The 19,143-nt window shown below is 35.6% G+C and overlaps 1 protein-coding gene across 8 annotated transcripts in view; it reads left to right on the top strand.

The window, feature by feature from the left end:
* The window catches only part of LOC146760789 (uncharacterized), a 207,806-nt gene that overhangs the window by 109,005 nt on the left and 79,658 nt on the right, over positions 1-19,143 (top strand). For 2 of the 8 annotated variants that reach the window (XR_014947268.1, XR_014947267.1), the window contains one exon: positions 9,768-9,869. The exons of 4 other annotated variants lie outside the window; for them this stretch is intronic. The gene's annotated coding sequence lies outside the window, so the exon portion shown is untranslated. Of the gene's footprint in view, positions 1-6,133; positions 6,274-9,767; positions 9,870-17,509; positions 17,616-19,143 lie in introns of those variants that run through there. 2 more of the 8 variants (XR_014947270.1, XR_014947271.1) reach the window with 2 other exon arrangements.

Raw genomic sequence — 19,143 nt, 5'->3', positions numbered from 1 at the left:
AGGTTCATACACCTGTGTAACCTGAACTGCAGAGCCCACTTCAATGGGTGTGAATTTCAGTGCGAATGTTTTACAGAGCTGCTGGAGTAACACTTCAAGAGTTAATGGTTATATATATGTATATATTATTTGTGAAGGTCTTTTTTAAATTCGCAAGCACATTTGAAGTTGTGGGTTGGCTGAAGCTGGGAATTTGAGTGTATGAAGTTTTTTCACGTTCAGGAAAGTTGTGATACAAACCTTTTCCTACTGTTCTGGCTTCTGGTTGATTTTAAATTCCTCTTTGCTTCTTTAATCTGTCTTGTGTAAATTTAAGATGCTGGTCACAAGGGATTTCCAGTTGTTTAGCTGGATATTTCATGAGAACTTGCTCTTTTTTTTTTGACTTGAGTCCTGATTCCTAACCGAGACTTACTGTGGACAGATGCTGTAAGGCTTTTCTCTTGCCACCTTTCTCGAGCTCGCACAAGTTCAATTCTACTAACCTTTCCAATATCATATCAAAATATGTTTCTCTTCAAACTCTTCTTTGATACTGTGGAATCGCAGTGAAGCTGGTCTACTGTGTTTGAGTACTCATGAAGAGGCATTAGCATATGCTCCTTCTATTGTGGGTATGGTAGAAAGGTAATTATTGTTACATATTTGTAATGCAAACCAAAATATAACTCATTCTGCTATAGGACCAACAATTTTCTGAGTGCTGCCTTTTTTATTGATGAGTATTGGAACTGTAACTATAATCTGATCTGGCAGCCAGAAAGTCTGTAACTTATGGAGTGACACAAAAAAGCTTGTTTTGATTTCAGCATTCCTCATTTGACAAGTGTTTACCTAGACAGTGTGTAGTCAAAATGCATATTGCCATTTTCTGCAACCCCAAGTATTTGATGTGTCAAAATTCCTGTGAAAACAGATAAACAAAATCTGAAATTTCCAGATGGACGGCTCTACTGCAGGCAATCTACCCATGATTTCAGCTTAAAAAATGCTTTTAAATCACTTGTTAGAATACAGGCACATCACACAAAATATTAGCACTTGAATCACACGGACTTTCTGTAATTGTGAAAGCAAACTCACTATCTAGTCAGATATGTTAGGTACTTTGATTTCGTTAGGTTTGATTTTATACACTGTCTTAGGTGTCAGATGTAAAAAATAGAAAATGATTCCTGAGAAATCCAATGTAGGTAGATAGACCTAAAGTGCAGAAAAAAACCTAATTCTTTTACATGTTCTTTTCTGAGTTCATCTTTGCACACAGCTTGAGATAGAGTGCTGGCTGCAGCTTACTGTTACCTCGCATAATCGTTTTAATATGTCCCTATTTCTACTGGAAAAATTTTGCTTTTGCTGTGGGTTAGTATCGCGTTACATTTTATCATCATCCTAGTGACTCATCATAATCTTGTGATTAAGTTCAGTGTCCAGGTCTTTTGCTTGTTCTGTCATTTCCAGCTGACCCGAGCCTTTTTTAAATAATGGGACTTATTAGTCACAGTACACATGGTGAACAAATATGTTGACTATAACTTTCAGGAATAAATGGACCCTACCATATTTTATAGCATGTTTTTTCCAGTCCTTGTCTGGGAAACTAATATTTCTACGTAAGTATACACTTTCTGATAGCCACTTTCACTCCAACAAAATGTTAATGAGGAGTTCATCCAGGTTCAGATTTGATCCATGCGAGACACTATCAAACTTCTGATCCTAAATCAGTTTACAACACTTCAAATTAATTTTGACCTTCAGATCTTTAGTTGTATCCATGTTATTGCAAATTTTTACTTGTAGAAATGGCTACTTCCTACTGTGGCAGTAGCCTTAATTTTATTTCTCGCTGTTAGAACAGTATTTCAACATCTACATTCCAGTCATGGCTGATAGTCTGCCATGTCTTATTATATCCCTTTTATCTAATTTCATGTCCCAGTCTGTTAGTGCTCTTTACTCTGGTGTGTAACTTGACAACTTTAATTACTTTCCAAACAGCTAAATTGCATTTCTTTTAGCTTACCCACATTGACTAGATAGTGTATAATCTTTTCAGTAACTCACCTTTCTCCAGATTACTCCAATATGCTTACACATTTATTCTTGCTACTTCTACTCTTTTTAAAAATAATATTATTTTTCAATGGGCTTTTGTTTAAACTGCTTTTCTTTTCTTGTTCTATAAAATCAGGTTTGGAGAGTTGGGCGTGACACTTTTCCAAATTTTTTCCTTGGACTTATTAGTTTAAAAGTCTTTTGATTGCCAGTTTGAATCTAACAAACTGGCCTTCAGTATAGGTCATATTAATTGTCCATTGTCTCTAAATGCTTCTTTGTATATTTCTTTTATTATAGTATTTTTATAGTATTTTCTTGAGTGTATTTGTCCTGAATTATAAGAATCTTTATTTGTAAAAATACTACCATTTACTATAAAAATACATACATACATACATATATATATATATATATATATGTATATATATAACACTAAACAACTTCTCCAGTTCAAGAAACCATGTAGAGTATGCACAGTGTTAAGAATCTTGATTTGGCAGTAGAGTAATTCAGTGCAAATCTCATGTAAGCCACAGAGCCATTTTGGCTTCCACTTCTCAGAAAACTGTGTGTGGATGTAAAGTTTATGTTGACAAATCTTCTCATTCTCATCACCTCCTTCCAAAGAAATATCCCTAAGGAAATGCTTTCATGAAAACATATACTCTTCAGCTGGCAATTCCTTTAACTTGGATTTATTTATTTGTTTCCTCCAGGATAGGCTATTTTTGGTTCACGTAAGGTCAAACATACACCTATTATATTTCTGATTTCTTCAGAAACCTCTGCTAATTCCAGCTGGTTGTTCTACTGCTTATTCTGGACAGAGCTAGGTAATTTTCTCAGTGGAGTAGATGTCACTGAACACCATGACTCCATTCAGTTATGTCTACATTCTGACTTATTTAACAATGCTCCATTTCACTTTAGGGGTTCTGGAAGGTATAGATTCTTTGTCTAAGGAAGAGCTGATCTGCAATAAAAGATTAAAGTCACATTTGTTTTCATCCTCTAAGTCCAGAGGAGTCTCCAGGTACTTCTATTGTCCCAGCTAACTGGAGTATTTGTATGTCAGCCCTACAAATAAGTTGCTGCAAGAGGAGTTGCTGGCTTCACCAGAAATTGCATCTCAGCCAATGTCAGCACTGCATCCTGTAGCTCATCAATTCGTAGAAAAATTCTGCTAAAGAAGATCTCGAACATCACAATTACTTTTGTCCTTTTCTTTAATGATTGGTTTGATCATACAGAAACTTGCAGAACCATATGCAAGCACAACTAATACCGTTTAACACAGAGATTAGGTTTTATTTAATGTTCAAAGTGCAAATATGAGTTGAAAATTGTTGTTACTAATGACATTTTCACAGGTTTTCATTTCTTGTATTTCTTGTTTCAAACTCTGGATCTCCAGAACACTGGAGTGCATGAAATTCCTCTTGTACTTCTCTGTGAAAGATAAGACAAAACAAAGGAGCGGAGACTGGGCATTTTCCACTGTTTTTGTAATTTTTTTTCTTCCCATCCACTCGCCCTTGGATGTTCATGTGTGGCATTTTGGCAAGTACAGGTGTGTGATTCATGTTTTCTTTTATCTGCTTGGAAAGAGTTTCTGTCTTTGGCAAATTCGGTCTTATGTATTCATGGGCATCTTTGACAGTACTATTTTTTGTTATTGTTCCAAAAGCCCATTTAGATTATGACAATGGCTCTGTTGACTTGGCATTGGCCAAAAGAACTCCTGCAGTTTCAATTGGTGGGGTTATTTTTCAGTTCCTTCTCTGGATTATTGGGATAGTTAGCTAAAATTATACAACTTCCTTATTTCACTCAAAATATGGGAATATTTTGTTGAGAGAGCAAAGTATGTCTTCTTTACATATTGTTTATTTTACATTTGAGGTGTTTTTGAGGCAGTATGTCCTACATCACTTCATGTTTTTAACAGGGAAGCTATTATGAACATTATTAAGAGAGAACATACAAATACTTTAACCCAAAGATCTTTATACGTATTTTCCAATAACTTGCTTTACCACATCATTTGTTCAGAATCTGCAAATGTCAGACACTTTAATTACACATAAAGTGATGCAATGAAAAGCTTGTTAGTCATCAGCACAAGTCAATGAAAGAAAACATCTCAAATACTTTGAAGATAAATTTTGTATTTTACACTTGTATGTTTTTCTGTTCTTATCTTAAAATCTATTAACTATAAATGTTTAATATTAAATGTTCTTCCTCTCTTAACTCCTATTATGTGTTTCCCTGGTGCTTTGCCTGGGGTACCTTGGGAGCTTGAAAACAAATAGGTGGGAGGGATGAGAGATGAACAGTGAAAAAACACATGCTGCGTTCTGTGAAAAGTGGAGGCTGTCCCCTTTCTGATACATTCTTTTCATTTTTTTTTTAATCTGTTTTCACAATCGTTTTTCTTAATAAGATGATTATATAACTACCTGCAGAATAATAAACAAATGGCAGGATTTTGATATAAGAAAATTATTTTGCATAAAATGAAGTGATTGTTATAGTTAGCTAAATTCTGTGATTAAAGACCACTCATTCACCTTCATAAAATTCATGAAACATCAGGCAGCTACATTACTGAGCATAATTTACTTCTAAAGTAAAAATGATCCATATTTTCTTCTCTCCTAGTTTTTAATAAATTTCTGGGATTTCTAAAGAGCCTATGAGATTTAGCAATGGTTTCCCTTTAAAGGGTGTGAGGATCTACCTTCTCTAGCTTCTTTCAAAAATACAAGCTGATATCTGCAAACTATCATCTGAAGCTTGTGATGTATCAGTCTTTTTTAGTCCAGAAAACCAGAAGAGGGCTAGCCAATCCCCAGCCACTACTAATAATTTGTAGTTATTTTACTAAATATTTATATTACTTTTATTAGGAATGAGAGCTCAGTAATACTTGGATTTTCACTCTAGGAATTCAAGGGGGAGAACTCATTTCTAACTGGACTGCTTTATTAAAGGAATAAGTACTGCCATGATAATCTGATTTGACTGTAAAGATATTCTTCTAAAAAGAGATTTCATTGATACCTGCTTTTTCAGGCCTAAAGAATTAGGAAGAACAAAATGCATTGTAAGTAAATAGGAAATGTATTGTCTCATTGTAAAATGGTTTCCATAAATAATTAGGAAATTGCAGATTAGAGACGCTCAGTGATGTCACCATAACTAAATTTGCGCTGATATGAAACCTTTAAGGAACCCTGTTCTAAGCCCTTCATGCCATTTTTCTTCTATGCAAGACTACTTTTACCAGGAAGTGGATGGCTTTATTGCAGAGACAAAGTAAAAATTGTTCCAAGAATATCCATTAAATACTTTTGCAGATCAAACACGCTTATTAGAGTTTTAGGACTAATCCCTCAGGTGTATGCTTTAAGCTTTATGGGGCATATTTCTTGTAATTATAAGCCACCAATTTAAAGAAACAATACCAAAACCACACAAGATAGTACTTTATATTAGATTTTTTACTCTAGATTTCATGGGCAACAGTTGTGAATTTAGCATCATCTTCTGTATGATATTACTGTGATCAAGGTAATTATTTTTAAGAGTCAAGTCCTGCAAACGATTCTTCACTATGAATGTTACCAAATTCTAGATGCCTGCTGCCTCCTAGAATAAACATATGGTAAGAAAGCTGCTGGTGGAATTTTTATTTTATATTCAGTGTAACAGGGTAACAATGGTAACAGTTGCCACTGTTCAAAGGGAAATGACTGATTCAAAACAAAACCTTAACCTGGCAACCTGTCAGAGTGAGACAAGCAGTGATGCCAGTCAAAACAGCAAAGGCTGTACTGTTCCTCCTCCCTCAGTCTTTCTCTTACTATGAAAGGCTGTACTATGTTTACAGTGTTTATTTTATCTCTGAGCCTTTTGCTGATGCAGTGTTTCAGTGCTTGTTTTGTAGTCATTTCCTGCTCTTAGGTGAAATGCTTTCAGAAATTGTCAGTCTGTTTTGTCTGTTGCTGCTGTGCTTGTGTTGCACTTTGATGCCCTAAGTTTTACTGTCTGTTATGTACAGCTTCAGCTTTAGCCAGGACTGGACTGTTCTGAGGAAGGAGTGGGATGCAGTTGCATCATGTTGGGCACAGGTTAAAGAGAGAGCTGTGGCAACTCAGCAGCTGGAGGACAAACTCTGGCAAAGTTCCTGACATCTGGCAGCATCTGGTGAGACATCTGACACCCTCTTATCCCCTCTAATGTGAACACATGAAAGTCAATACTATCCATAGCTCTTTTGAGAGTGCGTAATCTCATGTTCGTATTACTTAGATTGGAATTGTAGATTGGATGATACCTTCACCACTTTAGACTAGATCTGGGACTGCAGCTGTCATCTGCTGTCACCCAAAGAGCATCCTGCACTGCTGTCTACCTGTTAAAACACACTTGAACAGTGGCTATTGCCCAGAGTGGGAGATTAAAGAGAGGTGAGCATGGACCAGTTGTCAAGCTCTCCCTCTTGAAGAAAAAAACAACCCCAAACTTTCCCCATTTATAAGAGCACTAAGAAAACTAACCAACTAACTAACCAATCACTTCCCAGGTATCCCTCTCAAACTAGGAAGAAACACTGTCAAACTGTGTATAAATCCAAAGGTCCAGCCTTCCCCCACCACGTCCCACTCATCTCTGTGAGTGACTTTGGCTGAGAATAAAGCAGAGAAACATTGACACTGCCTCTGTCAAAATATTATTCTGCCCACATGGAAGTAGAGAGTCTTTTGAAAATGTATTTAATTTTTTATCTGCAAAACAAGAAAATTTCCTCACACGAAGAAACTTTAAAATCAACTACTCATAAAAACAGCCCATTTTAACCAGAGTATTTGCACATCCAAATGGATCTGCTTGGCCAAAATACCGGGACAGAGGAAAATAGATATTTCTCCTGCAGCCACAGGGTTACAGATTTAGTATGCTTTTTACCAGAGAATCATCATCTCCTTCTTCCTATCCCCACTGCATTCCTTTAAGTTGCCTCATTTTCAGCTGAAGAACTTTTGCTTTATAGCAGTAGTGATATGGTTACATCCCCTACCATCCTTTTTGTGCATGCCTTAAGCATGTTGTCTGACCTGCCTGCCTCCCTATGCAAGCATTACAGTAACAGAAAGAAGAACTGTAAAGAAGATTTTTCTTAAAAACTTATCCAAGTCTTCTGTCACACATGAAGATGATTACTTCTTGCCATCTCTGATGGAAACAGGATAAGTGATGACTTCAAAATTTGTAAAGTAAACATTAGCTAATGTTTATTATCCTGCCTTTAATCTTCTGATTTTTCCTAATAGATAATATTTTACAAATTTCCCATTGTTCTTTGTTCTCTTCAGAACTATTTCCAGTTTACCACATCTTTCTTAAAACTGAGACAAAAATAGATGTAGCTAAAGCTTTACCAGTCATTAGGAGAGAGGAATAATTTCCTTCCATGTTTTATGTAGAGGTTTCTTTATAAAAAACACTGAATTATATTCTTCTGTTTCTTAAACTTTTGTTGGGAGTTGTCTCATATTTTCGCCTGGGATGCAGTGTACCCATTCCTTTTTTTTTTTTCCCAGTCTTTCCCTTTTGATGTTGTATATTTGTCTTCTAACATACAACTTTGCATTTTATGAAATTAAATCTGATTTATAAATTACATCCTCTGCTCAGAGTTTAGGAGTGTTTCCTGTTCCCTGTGTTCTTTGTATCTTTGACTTTGTTGAGTCCTTTATGTATATTATTTCATTTTTTAAATGAACCATTGGGAGTCACTATTTTCATAAAATTATGTACTAATCTTTTAACAATGATTTCCACTGATTTCCCTAGTGAACAAATTGGTCTTGAGAGAGTATCAGTAATTGTTATGCTTCTTTCACCAACTTTATCCTTGTTTGTTACCTATTCCATTCCATTCCATTCCATTCCATTCCATTCCATTCCATTCTTTCTCCCCTCCCCCCACCCTGAGCATAAATATTCTAAAATAATTTTAAATTGTTCTTTTCATTTTACTCATCTTGTTTTCAAGCATATTCAGCTTCCTGGGTCAAATTCTTCAATTGGTAGTTAGACCAGTTCAGCTATAATATGTTTCCTTATCTGGTGAATCAGCCATCTCAGGCTTCTGGTTGATGTTTGTTCTATACTCACTGAAAAGCTGAAGGAACGCTGTACAAAATCAAGCCTGTTGCTTCTAATACTATATGCCCATCTGTCACAGTATCTTTCCTGTGCTCAATCAATTAGGAGTATATAATTTTCACTGGTTTTCAGTATTTTTTTGCTGCATTTCCTTCATCTGATATTCTTCACCGCTTGCTTTCTGCTCCTTCAAGCCTTAAACTACTTATTTTTTCAAGTGATGCCTATATAGTAAAAATTTTCAACTTACATGTTTATCAGAACAGCCTCCAAATTTATTTTTCTATTATAAACTGACTTGAAATACATGAGCATGAATTCATTCATTCATTCTTTTTCTATCTATTTACTCAGTTAATCTAGTTATTGCAGATTAAATTGAGCTGATATTGTATCAATTCCTCAGCAGCAGCAAACTTTAAGATTTTAGAAAATCATGCACGAAAAATAAATGAATGGCATAAAGTTGTGTTTCATACAGATGGATCTATTACTAATTCCTGCAAGTCTCATTCTGGTCCCATTTGAACTACTAGTTGTGCAGTTATTGATTTCAGTGGTGCTAGAATATTTTACAGTTTTGTATGTAAGAATAGTAATTCTTGTGTGACTGTTGTAGAATAAAGTGTTCTTACATAGATATAGATGGTTGAGTAACAGGACAGTACTGCTAATCACAGAATCGCAGAATTGTAGGAGTTGGAATGGACCTCAGGAGGTCATTAAGTCCAACCCCCTGCTAAAGCAGGCTTCCTACAATAGGTTGCACAGGTAGGGACCTAGACAGGTCCTGAATATCTCCATAGAAGGAGACTCCTCTCTGGACCACATGTTCCAGTATTACATCACTCTTACTGTAAATAATTTCTTCTGCTTGTTAGTATGAAGTTTCCTGTGTTCAGGTTTCAGGCCATTACTCCTTGTCTGTATTGCTACACAATGGAGAAAAGCCTGGATATAAACACAGCAGCCTAATATAAATTCAATCATGTACAAATGCATTTTGATGAAGCATTTCTGAGACACTGAAAAATACTTACACTGTTGTTGCATGAACGACTTATTGCAAATGTGCTTACACAATAGACAGTGCTATTTTGGGGTATTTTTGTTCTATATCATGTCTTCTGATAAGAGTTTATTAGAAGAACTAATACACTGCAGTGAAGACAATGTTGCTGACTAATATTTATTCTACATTTTATTAAATAATGGCTCTCAAGAAATATTAATAATTTTCTAGTTATGATTTGTAATGATAGTTGTCCATTCAATTGAAAGCAACTTATTTATCATCAATAACGTTAGTCTCAATACAGATGTTTCTCATAATAATTTTATTTTTCATACTTGTTTTCTAGTTTCAAATTCTTTAAAATGCTCTCTTAATACTGCTATGATTGTTTTCCAATCAATGCTAGATATTTAATTATTTTTTTTATTTTAAAAGGCATATTATGTTCTTTATTTTTTAATTATATATATATATATTAATTTTTTTTAGAAGAAATTTTTTGTTCTTTTCACAGAAGTCAAATTGATGGAGGCTGAATGAAAACATGAATTGTTGTGAGAATTATTCTGTAACGATGAGAGTTTCTACGTTAATTATACCATTGTCGAGAATTCTGGTAGGAAATTCTTGCATTTTCTGAAATCAATGTCTGCTTGGTCTTTTTGCTTTAATTTTGTGCCTCCAGATCAGTCTTCATTTGAGTTTGAATAGTCTTTATATTCCTTGACTATAAAAAGATCTATACAAAAGAGAATTAAACTCAATTACACCTCACAACAGCTGTGAGTTGTCAGGCATCAAAAAAGCAGTTGAAAAAGTTAATATTTCAAGATTCTTTCTCTTATAGTTTTTAATATAAATCAGTCTCAGGCTGCAATCAAAATGAGAGAGTCTTAAATTCTTGCAAAATCTCAAATAAGTTTTCAAAAATGTTATGCCCTCAATATTTGTACTCTGCAATAATTATCTCTTTCTTCAATAATTTGCACCCCATTCTGTGCAGAACAGCCCATTATTTCTGTAGTGTCATATCACTTGTTTTTTAAGCTGCCTGAACTGTTCTTAACTTAAGATGTGTGGTTAGATTATGTGGTTTCTTCAGTCTGCATCAATTTTCTTAGAGATCTGACATCCTGATGTCCTCTATATTGAGGTCTATCATTTGACTGACTGATTTTGTTGTAACTGAAAGCTGAAATCAGATGAGGATTCTTCTTGAGATTTAATTCTTGAGAAGAATTGAGAAGAATTGTTTGTGTGCTATGTACTGGCAGAACAGAATGAATTTTGCAATGAAAAATTTATTTGCTGAATGTAGAATCCCTCTTCAGTATGTAATAAGAACAAAACAGTCACTTTGATTTATTCATTATTCTGACTTAACCAACTTTTATAATCAGAAAATTAGTCTAAATTTGTTTGATCTTGTTAATTTCCCTGGGAATGTTGACTTGGTAAGATAGATTTGAAACTGGAGTGGTGATTTGTAACTTATTAATAAATTTCTGGTACACAGTATACACAGTTTCTGCTTCCAAATTGGATAAACTTTTGAGCACCTGGTAGTGTATTTCATCATACAATTTTAAAGTATGCTTCTATGAACATTTATGTATCAATTTAGAGGCTCAATTATGTGTATTTGTACTATATGATTGGCTGAATGTCTAGGGAAAGCACATATAAACAATATCAGCACATAGTCAAGGTGAATTTGTTTAAAAATATGGGTGAAGGGAAAGATAATATCAAGTTTACATTTTTTTTGGCTGAGTGTATAAATTGCCTGATTTATGGCTTAACCCTATCCCAATGCAGATCTACTCACCTCGGTGGAGAAAGGCTGTGTACCAAGAACGAGCTGTTTAGGCATGTGGAAAAGTCTGACAAAGCTTTCTATTCTCTGACTAGATGCAATGTTGGCTGAACCTCTTGATATTGGCTCTTGTCCTCAGTCCCATTGTTTTGTGCTGCATCAGTGGGAAAGTTAACTGTCTGGGAGTTATTCCTGGTCAAATATCCCCGAAGCAGGTCCATGCTTCTCCTTGCATGGTCTGTAGCTTAAGACAGTCAATCAAACATTTTGCTGTCCCCAGGACTAGGCAGGAATTTGTTGTAACTGCTCATATCTGTCTCACATGATAATTAATAGAAATAACATCTTTTAGCCCGTAGTTTACCAGAAGAAGGTATGAAGGTTTAAGGTCATGATGACATCTGCATGTCCTGCCAAGAAGACAAAAGGCATGTAAATTCCTGATCCTGCGAATTTGTTTGCAGTAATTAGATTGCCATGAAGGATTTTTGCTCCTGTGGTGTTAGTTTTTGTTGGTGAATGCTGTATAAAGCAGATAAAAATAAATTATCTAAAAATAGGAATTGCGATGTGGAAAAGTTAAAAGTACAACTCAATCTTCAGCAATTCAGACATAGGTCAAATGGGAAATTCTCCACAATTTAGAGAACAGAATGGAGGAAGTGCATAATTGCTAAAATGTTATTCTGGAAATAATATTCATGAAGAAAAAATAATAGATCTGCATCCAAACAATTTCGTACTTTACCTTCTCTTAGTATTACTAGGAATATTAGGACTGCTTCCAAAAAAAAAACCAAAAACCAAAAACCAAAAAACAAAAAAAACCCAAAAAACAAAAAAAAAACCCAAAAAACAACAACAACAAACAAACAAAAAACCAACAAAAAAACCAACCAACCAAAAAAACCCCAATAACTAAAAAACAGAAACAAACAAACAAAAAAACTTAAACTGTGAGGTCACTGTACATTTATTTACAATGAAACAGACATAACAAAGCCCTGTGAAAATTTTAACATGAATAAGGGTAAAAAAATCAGACTGTTTTTGGTGGCTATATTAAGAATTTGTCCTGAAGTCTTCAGACCTCACCATTGGTATCCTGATGAAAATGTGTTTTCAATCTCCGGCATTCCAAGGTTGTAAGTAAATAATTCTGTCCTTGAACTGTATTGCAGATTAATTACTAGCTGGAAATTCTTCCTCTTGAACAGAGAAAATGAGAGTTTATAAAAAAGATAATATTCATTAATCTTGTGTTGTGTGTTTTCTGGAAGACGGATATATATTTCTGAGGGGAAAAGCACTGTCAAGCTTTAGATATGAGGCCAAATTTTTGTATACTTGTATATCACACATGCCCCAACCACGATGTTATAAAAGCGTATAAAAGTGTATCCTTGTAACATCAACTGAGGTGTTTGGTTACTATGAAGCAGAATATTTACTCTGAGAACTTAAAGCATTAAATGAGTTTTTGGGGACTGACTTGAACAGTCTAGTTTTAACAAGACTCTTAAAAAAATCAATCGCTAGCAGTTTGAAGAAAATGGCTTAAAAAGACTCTGGAAGTCCTTTAATATCATGTGCTTTGACTTCACTTTAAGGTCTGTACAGTTAAAATCTCTTATCTTTATCAGGAAATGTAATCCGTAGGAAGCAGATGGCTAAAAATAGATGAATATATGGATAACTTGTATTCCAGTTAGATTTTGTTACTTGATGTGCTTTAGTTCTGTTACTTCAACATTATGGGAGTAGAGATGATTGTGGCATTGGCTTACTTTGAACATGAAGTGGGTTGCTCCAGGAGCTTACCAGCTTGGTTGTTTTGCTCTGGGTCCTCCAGCTGGTTTGGCCTGCTATCTGAACATGGTTAACCCTTGACACTACCTGTAGCCACACATCACTTTCATACACAAAGAACTCCAGGCTGTTTGGTCATGCCACTACTCAGAGGTTAAGTGTGTGGGTGAATACTCTCCAAGTAAGTAAGGAAGTGTCTTTTCCCTCTTCTGTTTATTTTGTGAATGTGGAACAGGCTTGCTTTTGGCAAGCTTAGTTTTCAGACCAGTGTTCTTTGGTATTAAAGGACTCTGGAACAGATCCTTTTATCAGGAGAAATTGTGAATATACTAATACTGATGAACCGTAGAGAAGTAGACTAGCAGACTGAATTTTTCAAGTGTTCACTTACCATTAGGGTAGAATTAGATAATGTTTAATTGTAATTTTGAATACCAGTTTTGACTTGAATTTAAAGGAAAGAAATTCCTTCTGGCAAAGATCTTAAGAAGTCTTCCTCAAGCTCTAAGGTTGGTATTTTGGACCAGAAAACTACTGGGACATTATAGATAGGGGAAAGGAAGACAAGAAATAAATTTTCTGGGGCTGCTAATGTCTGTAGATCCTAAAGGCTAAAATTGTAGGAAGGACAAAAAAAAAATCATAGAATCATAGAATAGCCTAGGTTGAAGGGTACCTTGAATATCATCTAGTTCCAGCTCCACTGCTATAAGCAGGGGTTTCCACCTACTAGATCAGGCTGCGTAGGGCCCCATTCAGCCTGGCGTCAAACAGCTGTAGAGATGGGGCATCCACTACCTCTCTGGGCAACCTATTTCAGCAGCTCACCACATTCTTCCTAACATCTGACCTAAATGTACCCTCTTTTAGTTTAAAACCATTCTCCCCTGTCCAAAATCACACTAGGGAATTACAAAAGGCTACATAATGAAGTAAGAGTTGATGAAAGATTTCTGTCCTGACTTATGGCCACCAGAATAGAGACTGCTTTTGGCATTCCTTAGACCTCTGCATTTGACGTAAATATATTTGTTGTGAAGTTGTACACCCCATGTATTAAGTACTTGGTCATTATGACTGGATTTAACAGCAGAATTCAGGGTCACAGGTTAATGGAGAACAGTGTGAGGGTGTGAGTGTCTGTGGAGACTTCCATCAAAGAGTTGCAATAACCAAGACCACATCATTAACATTTACTGCCAGGTAACACTTGAGTTAATGAAAACAAATGCTTGAAATGAATTTCTTGCTGCCATCTTGTGTCTAAAGGCAAAATGGCAAGGAAATTTCTAGAGTTCCAATTACTTCTTTTTCATTCAGTATTGGGATGTTTCTCATATTCATCTTAATCTTTACCCATGTTTAGGCAAAGAGTAGTCCTAATACAAAAGCTTTTAAGGTTTACCCCTGAGAAGCATGGGGAAGTGCAATTGTGTTTGTGCAACAGATTTTGTGAATTCTCAGTGAGAACTCTGTAGAGTATCAGGTCAGTTGAACTGTTAAATGTTGCTCCCCACATGCTTATTCCCAGCAAAATCATTTTATGAAGTACAAGAAGAAATACTTAATAATCCCTACTTCCGTAGTAGACAGGGTGTAGCGTGTGTTTGCAATTTTGGTCACCCTATTAATTTTCTCTGTAAGCACAGCCATTGTATACCTTCTATCAGTGTCGAACCATGCTTTAGAAAGACTGCAGAGGGCTGTTGCCCCCTTCATAGAATTTAACTGGAAAAACACTGTAGCTTGAAGTAGGGTGATTTAGAGGGTGATCTGACTGAGACAAAGATGATGTAATCTGTTACAAGAGTTTTTAGATGAATTTCCCTCACAGATTTTCATTCTACCTGTTCTTGCTCCTGAAACTTTGCTTTTGTGTTCTCCTTGCATCCTGCAAATACCAATGAATCTTTAACTCTGCCCTTTCTCAGCTGAACTAAAACTTCTGTCTGTTTCTCTGAGCTTACACTACAAGGAAGCAGCGTAATTTCCATTTACATCCAGAAAGCCAGCTGTGTAAAACAAGCAGGAGTTGATGCCTCCGAAGCAATTTTGGTGGTAGAAGGTGCTTGCAATAGCACTAGCTCTGAGTTGTTACCTACTACTTATCTTGACTGTGATTATGAAGAACTCACCTCATATGTCCTTTTACTGCAATGATTTTGATTGGAAGCATCTGAATAGACCGTGACATCCATATTTATGATCTAATGAAAGAAGACAGTGCCGGTAGGATTATACTGAAGAAAGAAATCCAAATCAGCTCACCTAGATAAGTGAGTAATTGGAAAAATTTTTGCAAAGCAGGGAAGCAGGGGATAAAGATCTTGCACTGAGAACAACCATCCAATGTGTTCTCTGTTCCATGCTAACCTCCACAGCTAGACCACCTAGTTCTTTTACAAGTGTTTGATTATCTTTCCAAGCTGTACTGGACCCATTGTGAGATTTTTTGGCCAATGAGTTATAGACATATATTTTGGGGTCATTTTTGAAGAGCTGCACTTACCATGCTCACTGCAAACCCAAACTTTTTCAGTCTGCTGCGTGAGAAATTGGTATGCATCTCTTCCCTGTCGAACAAGTAAATATCTTGGGGGTTCTTGGCTTGAAAAAATGTTTGGTGATGTTCTGTAAAGTCAGTCAATGGAACTCAAAATTTTTGGCTTAATTCACCGATGACTAAGGTTTGTTGACTTTAATGAAATTATGTCTGCATAGATGAGGGTTTGAATTATATAAGTGCAGAAAGCATCTCTTCATTCTGTAGGCTCTGGAAATGTTGTTGGCTTAAACCACTGGAACAGACTACCCAGGAGAGAAGTGAATTCTTTCTCTCTTGACTTTTCTAAATAAGACTAAATGCCTTTATGGAAGATATATTTTATTCAAACAGAAATGATATGGCTCAGTGCAAAAGTACCGGGATGAAACTCTGTGGCCTGTATTATAAAGTCAGACCTCAAAATACAGGGGCCTTCAAGGTTTTCTGTCTTCCTCTTCACAGTTTCCTGTTGTTGGTTATATTTGCTGCTTCCTAACTAAGATTGCAAACTATTAGGGAGCCAAAAGCCTTTTTGTAAATCTGCCTGTGAAAGAACTGTAGAGCAGCTATAAGTAGTTGAGGGCTCCTTTCCTGTTGACAGTCATGCTGAATAGTTATTGACATACTGAAGCACTAAAATGAAAAGTCCTCCTCAAAAGAAAGTGGAAAATTTTCAAACTTGCTTAAGATATATTTCACTGTCACTGAGATAGCAAACAGTGCTCATCAGCGATGGATGATTATTAATGTTCAGAGCTAACATGATTTGAGATGACTTTCAGGTTCTGAAACTGTTTCAGGTTCTGAACCAGTTCTTTGAACTTTTTTTACTGTTTGAGTCTCATGTTGCAGTAACAGGTAATATTTGCTTCTGAATTTATAACTTATCCTTGCAATACTGCACTCTGGATATTCACATATTTTTTGGAGATGAAAGCTCAGCTGCTGGCACAGGAGAAAGTCTCCTCAAAGAACTGTCTGGACTTAACATCTATCCTCAAACTGGATCAGTTTACCATCGGCAAGAGTCCATTTGTAATCAATCTGCTAACAGAAGAGTGACAGAGTGGCTACTTTCCTTGAGTTAAACAACTAAAAGCAGAACTTGGGGTCAGTCTTTGGTGCTTGGGTATCACATGTGTAAATAGAATTGACCACATTTCTACAGTGAGTTATTTTGACAAATGTATAGTTGACTGTGCAGCTCTAAATACAGTCTGAAATGAAAGGAAGGAGAGACTTGCACTTTCAGCTGACCTTTAGAAAAGAGTTTATATTGCATAGGACAGTGATAATGTAAATGCTCCAGAAATGCACTAGCTGTGACTTCATTTTCTGATGGAAGACTGGAATTGAGTGTAGATAGTATGACTAGATGCCACATATACTCTTCACTGATATAATTTCAGAATGATGAGGTAAAAGCTTTGCTGATGTAATGCTTAGAAATGCTCTTCCATGGAAGAGAGCAAAATACCCAAACGTCTGTGCTGAATTATGAGAGCTGTTATTACCCGCTAATGTTAATGTATCTTAGCAAAAACAGCGTCCTAGAAGGAACTGAAATATTATAAACAACTTTTTTTTTTTTCTTTTTTTTAAAACAGTACTTAATAAAAGTGGTTTCCATAGGAACTCAAATCTATGAGACCTGACAAGTTTTTTTTAGTTACATTATGACTGGCGTATAATAACAATAATAAGAGTTCTTGTATAATGATTATGTATGCCTTGTGTATTTTGATTTTGTGATGTTTTTCAGAATAAAACATGGACTGTATCTTTTAATTTCAAACATATCTCTTTATCTCTCCCCCCTGAGTTTCTGCGAATTCAATTTATTATGTATAATTCTGTGAATTATAATTTATCTTAGGAAATTTACTTAAAAACAGATATGGGCCAAAAAGTTTGGGATTTGTTTGTACCATCAAGTAATCTTCTAGTTGTGAATTTCAGCTTGAATCTATGCCATGCAAGTCTTTTAGAGCTGGTAAGAAAACGTCACATCTGTGAATAAGAAATTGGACAGGTAGATGGAACTCTATTCTCCCTCTCATACATTTTCTAATCTGTTACTAATCAGAACCAGGGATGAGACATCTTCTCAGGACTGATCCACCTTCAGTATTGGAAGCTACACTGAAATTCAGCTTCTGTGATTTCCAGGTCCAGTCAAGCCTCTGGCAAGGGTAACTACACCCATTTTATTCTTATTCTCCTCTCTCCAGCCCTTGGCTGAATAGATTGCTCTGTCTGGGTTCTGTATTTCTGTTAGTATTGAATCTACTGATTAATAGTTGGTGTATTTTTCCTCAGTGATATATTTAAGGAGTGCATGAGGGTAATTTCTGCTCTTCTGCATGGGTGTAGAAAATACTATACCATTCTTCAGATAAAAGAGCTGAATGTGCTAACAGAACTTGCAAAACATCTCTTTAACAGAAATGATTCTCAAAAATAGTTCCAAAGTCCTTGTCTCCAAATGGTGTAGATTTCCTCAGAATCTTCCTCCAAGAGAGAAGACTTTTGGTTTGTCAGTGTGACAGACCTATTTAATAATAAAAGCCACTGGAAATAAACATCATCTATTTTATTGGCATTTCTACACATTGAACTGTAGGGGGAGGTAAGGTCAGATGTTGAATATACAAGGCAACAATTGACAAAATAATGTACAGCATTTGTTTGGTGTCCAGCCAAGGATTTGCAGTGCTGTTAAAATGGTAAAGTACATAGCAAACATTTGATGTGCCAAACCACAGAAGACGGTTGATGATGGTTATAGAGTGGAAGAGAATCACTAAGTAGTCCCTGTAGTGTATTTACTATACTGTACATTTTGCACATGCTATTTATTATACTGCTAGTAATATGTTTGTAGTTCTTTTCTTCCCATAATATATTATCATGAGCAGAAACCCAGCAGGAGAGTTCTACTTATTGTGAAATAATAGTTATGCTTCTTGCTGTCCCCTTCATTCTATAAAAATCAAGTTAGCATTTTCAGGAAGGAACATCGCAAAAGTGTTTTATTACCATATAGAAACCTATTCCAGAAATAAAATTATATGTAGGGATATTGAAAAAAAAGCCTCAGATAACAAAGTCAAAAATAAACAAATACAATTACACCTGTAAAGCAAAAATAATTGTGCTAATGAGGAAGACAGAGAAACCTGATGTTTTGAATTTCTTCTGTCCTCCATTTGATTCCCTATTTTTCTATTCATTTTACCATCATCATCATACTTGTTTTGTTTTGTTTTGCCTTTTCTCCTCTCTACATGTCTACAGTTCAGTTCTCTGTTCTGATGAAATTATGCCATGCAAGGGCCAGTGTGTTTTGCTGTCCAGCTCTGTTTAGGACAGAGGTGACTTGGCATTTTGTGTGTGGGCAGGTGCCCTGAACAAAGCTAGGTATTTGCTGTATAATATTGACTCTCCATTTTGAAACTCCACAAGAAATCCTGAATTTTAAATATGTTTTTCTCCTATAATCTAGCCTGGATGATTCCTTAGGTTCTACTCTACTTTCACCTGTACTGCTACGCCTCAGCAATTCAACTGAGTTCAATTGTGGGAGAGCTTAATGTGTTTTTAATGTTGCACTTAGAAAAAATAAAATAGGAAAAAAGAAGTCTGTCTGAACATGCCCAGTATGAGTTAGTTCAGAGGTATCCGTGGGTCAATGTGGAACAGTTTTCAGAACAGAAATAG

Source organism: Coturnix japonica, chromosome 5 (assembly GCF_054131305.1).
Source record: "Coturnix japonica strain WE chromosome 5, WE-NBRP24, whole genome shotgun sequence".
Lineage (NCBI taxonomy): Eukaryota > Metazoa > Chordata > Aves > Galliformes > Phasianidae > Coturnix > Coturnix japonica.
Note: the sequence above shows the minus strand (reverse complement) of the source record. Positions and strands in the feature narration are given on the sequence as shown.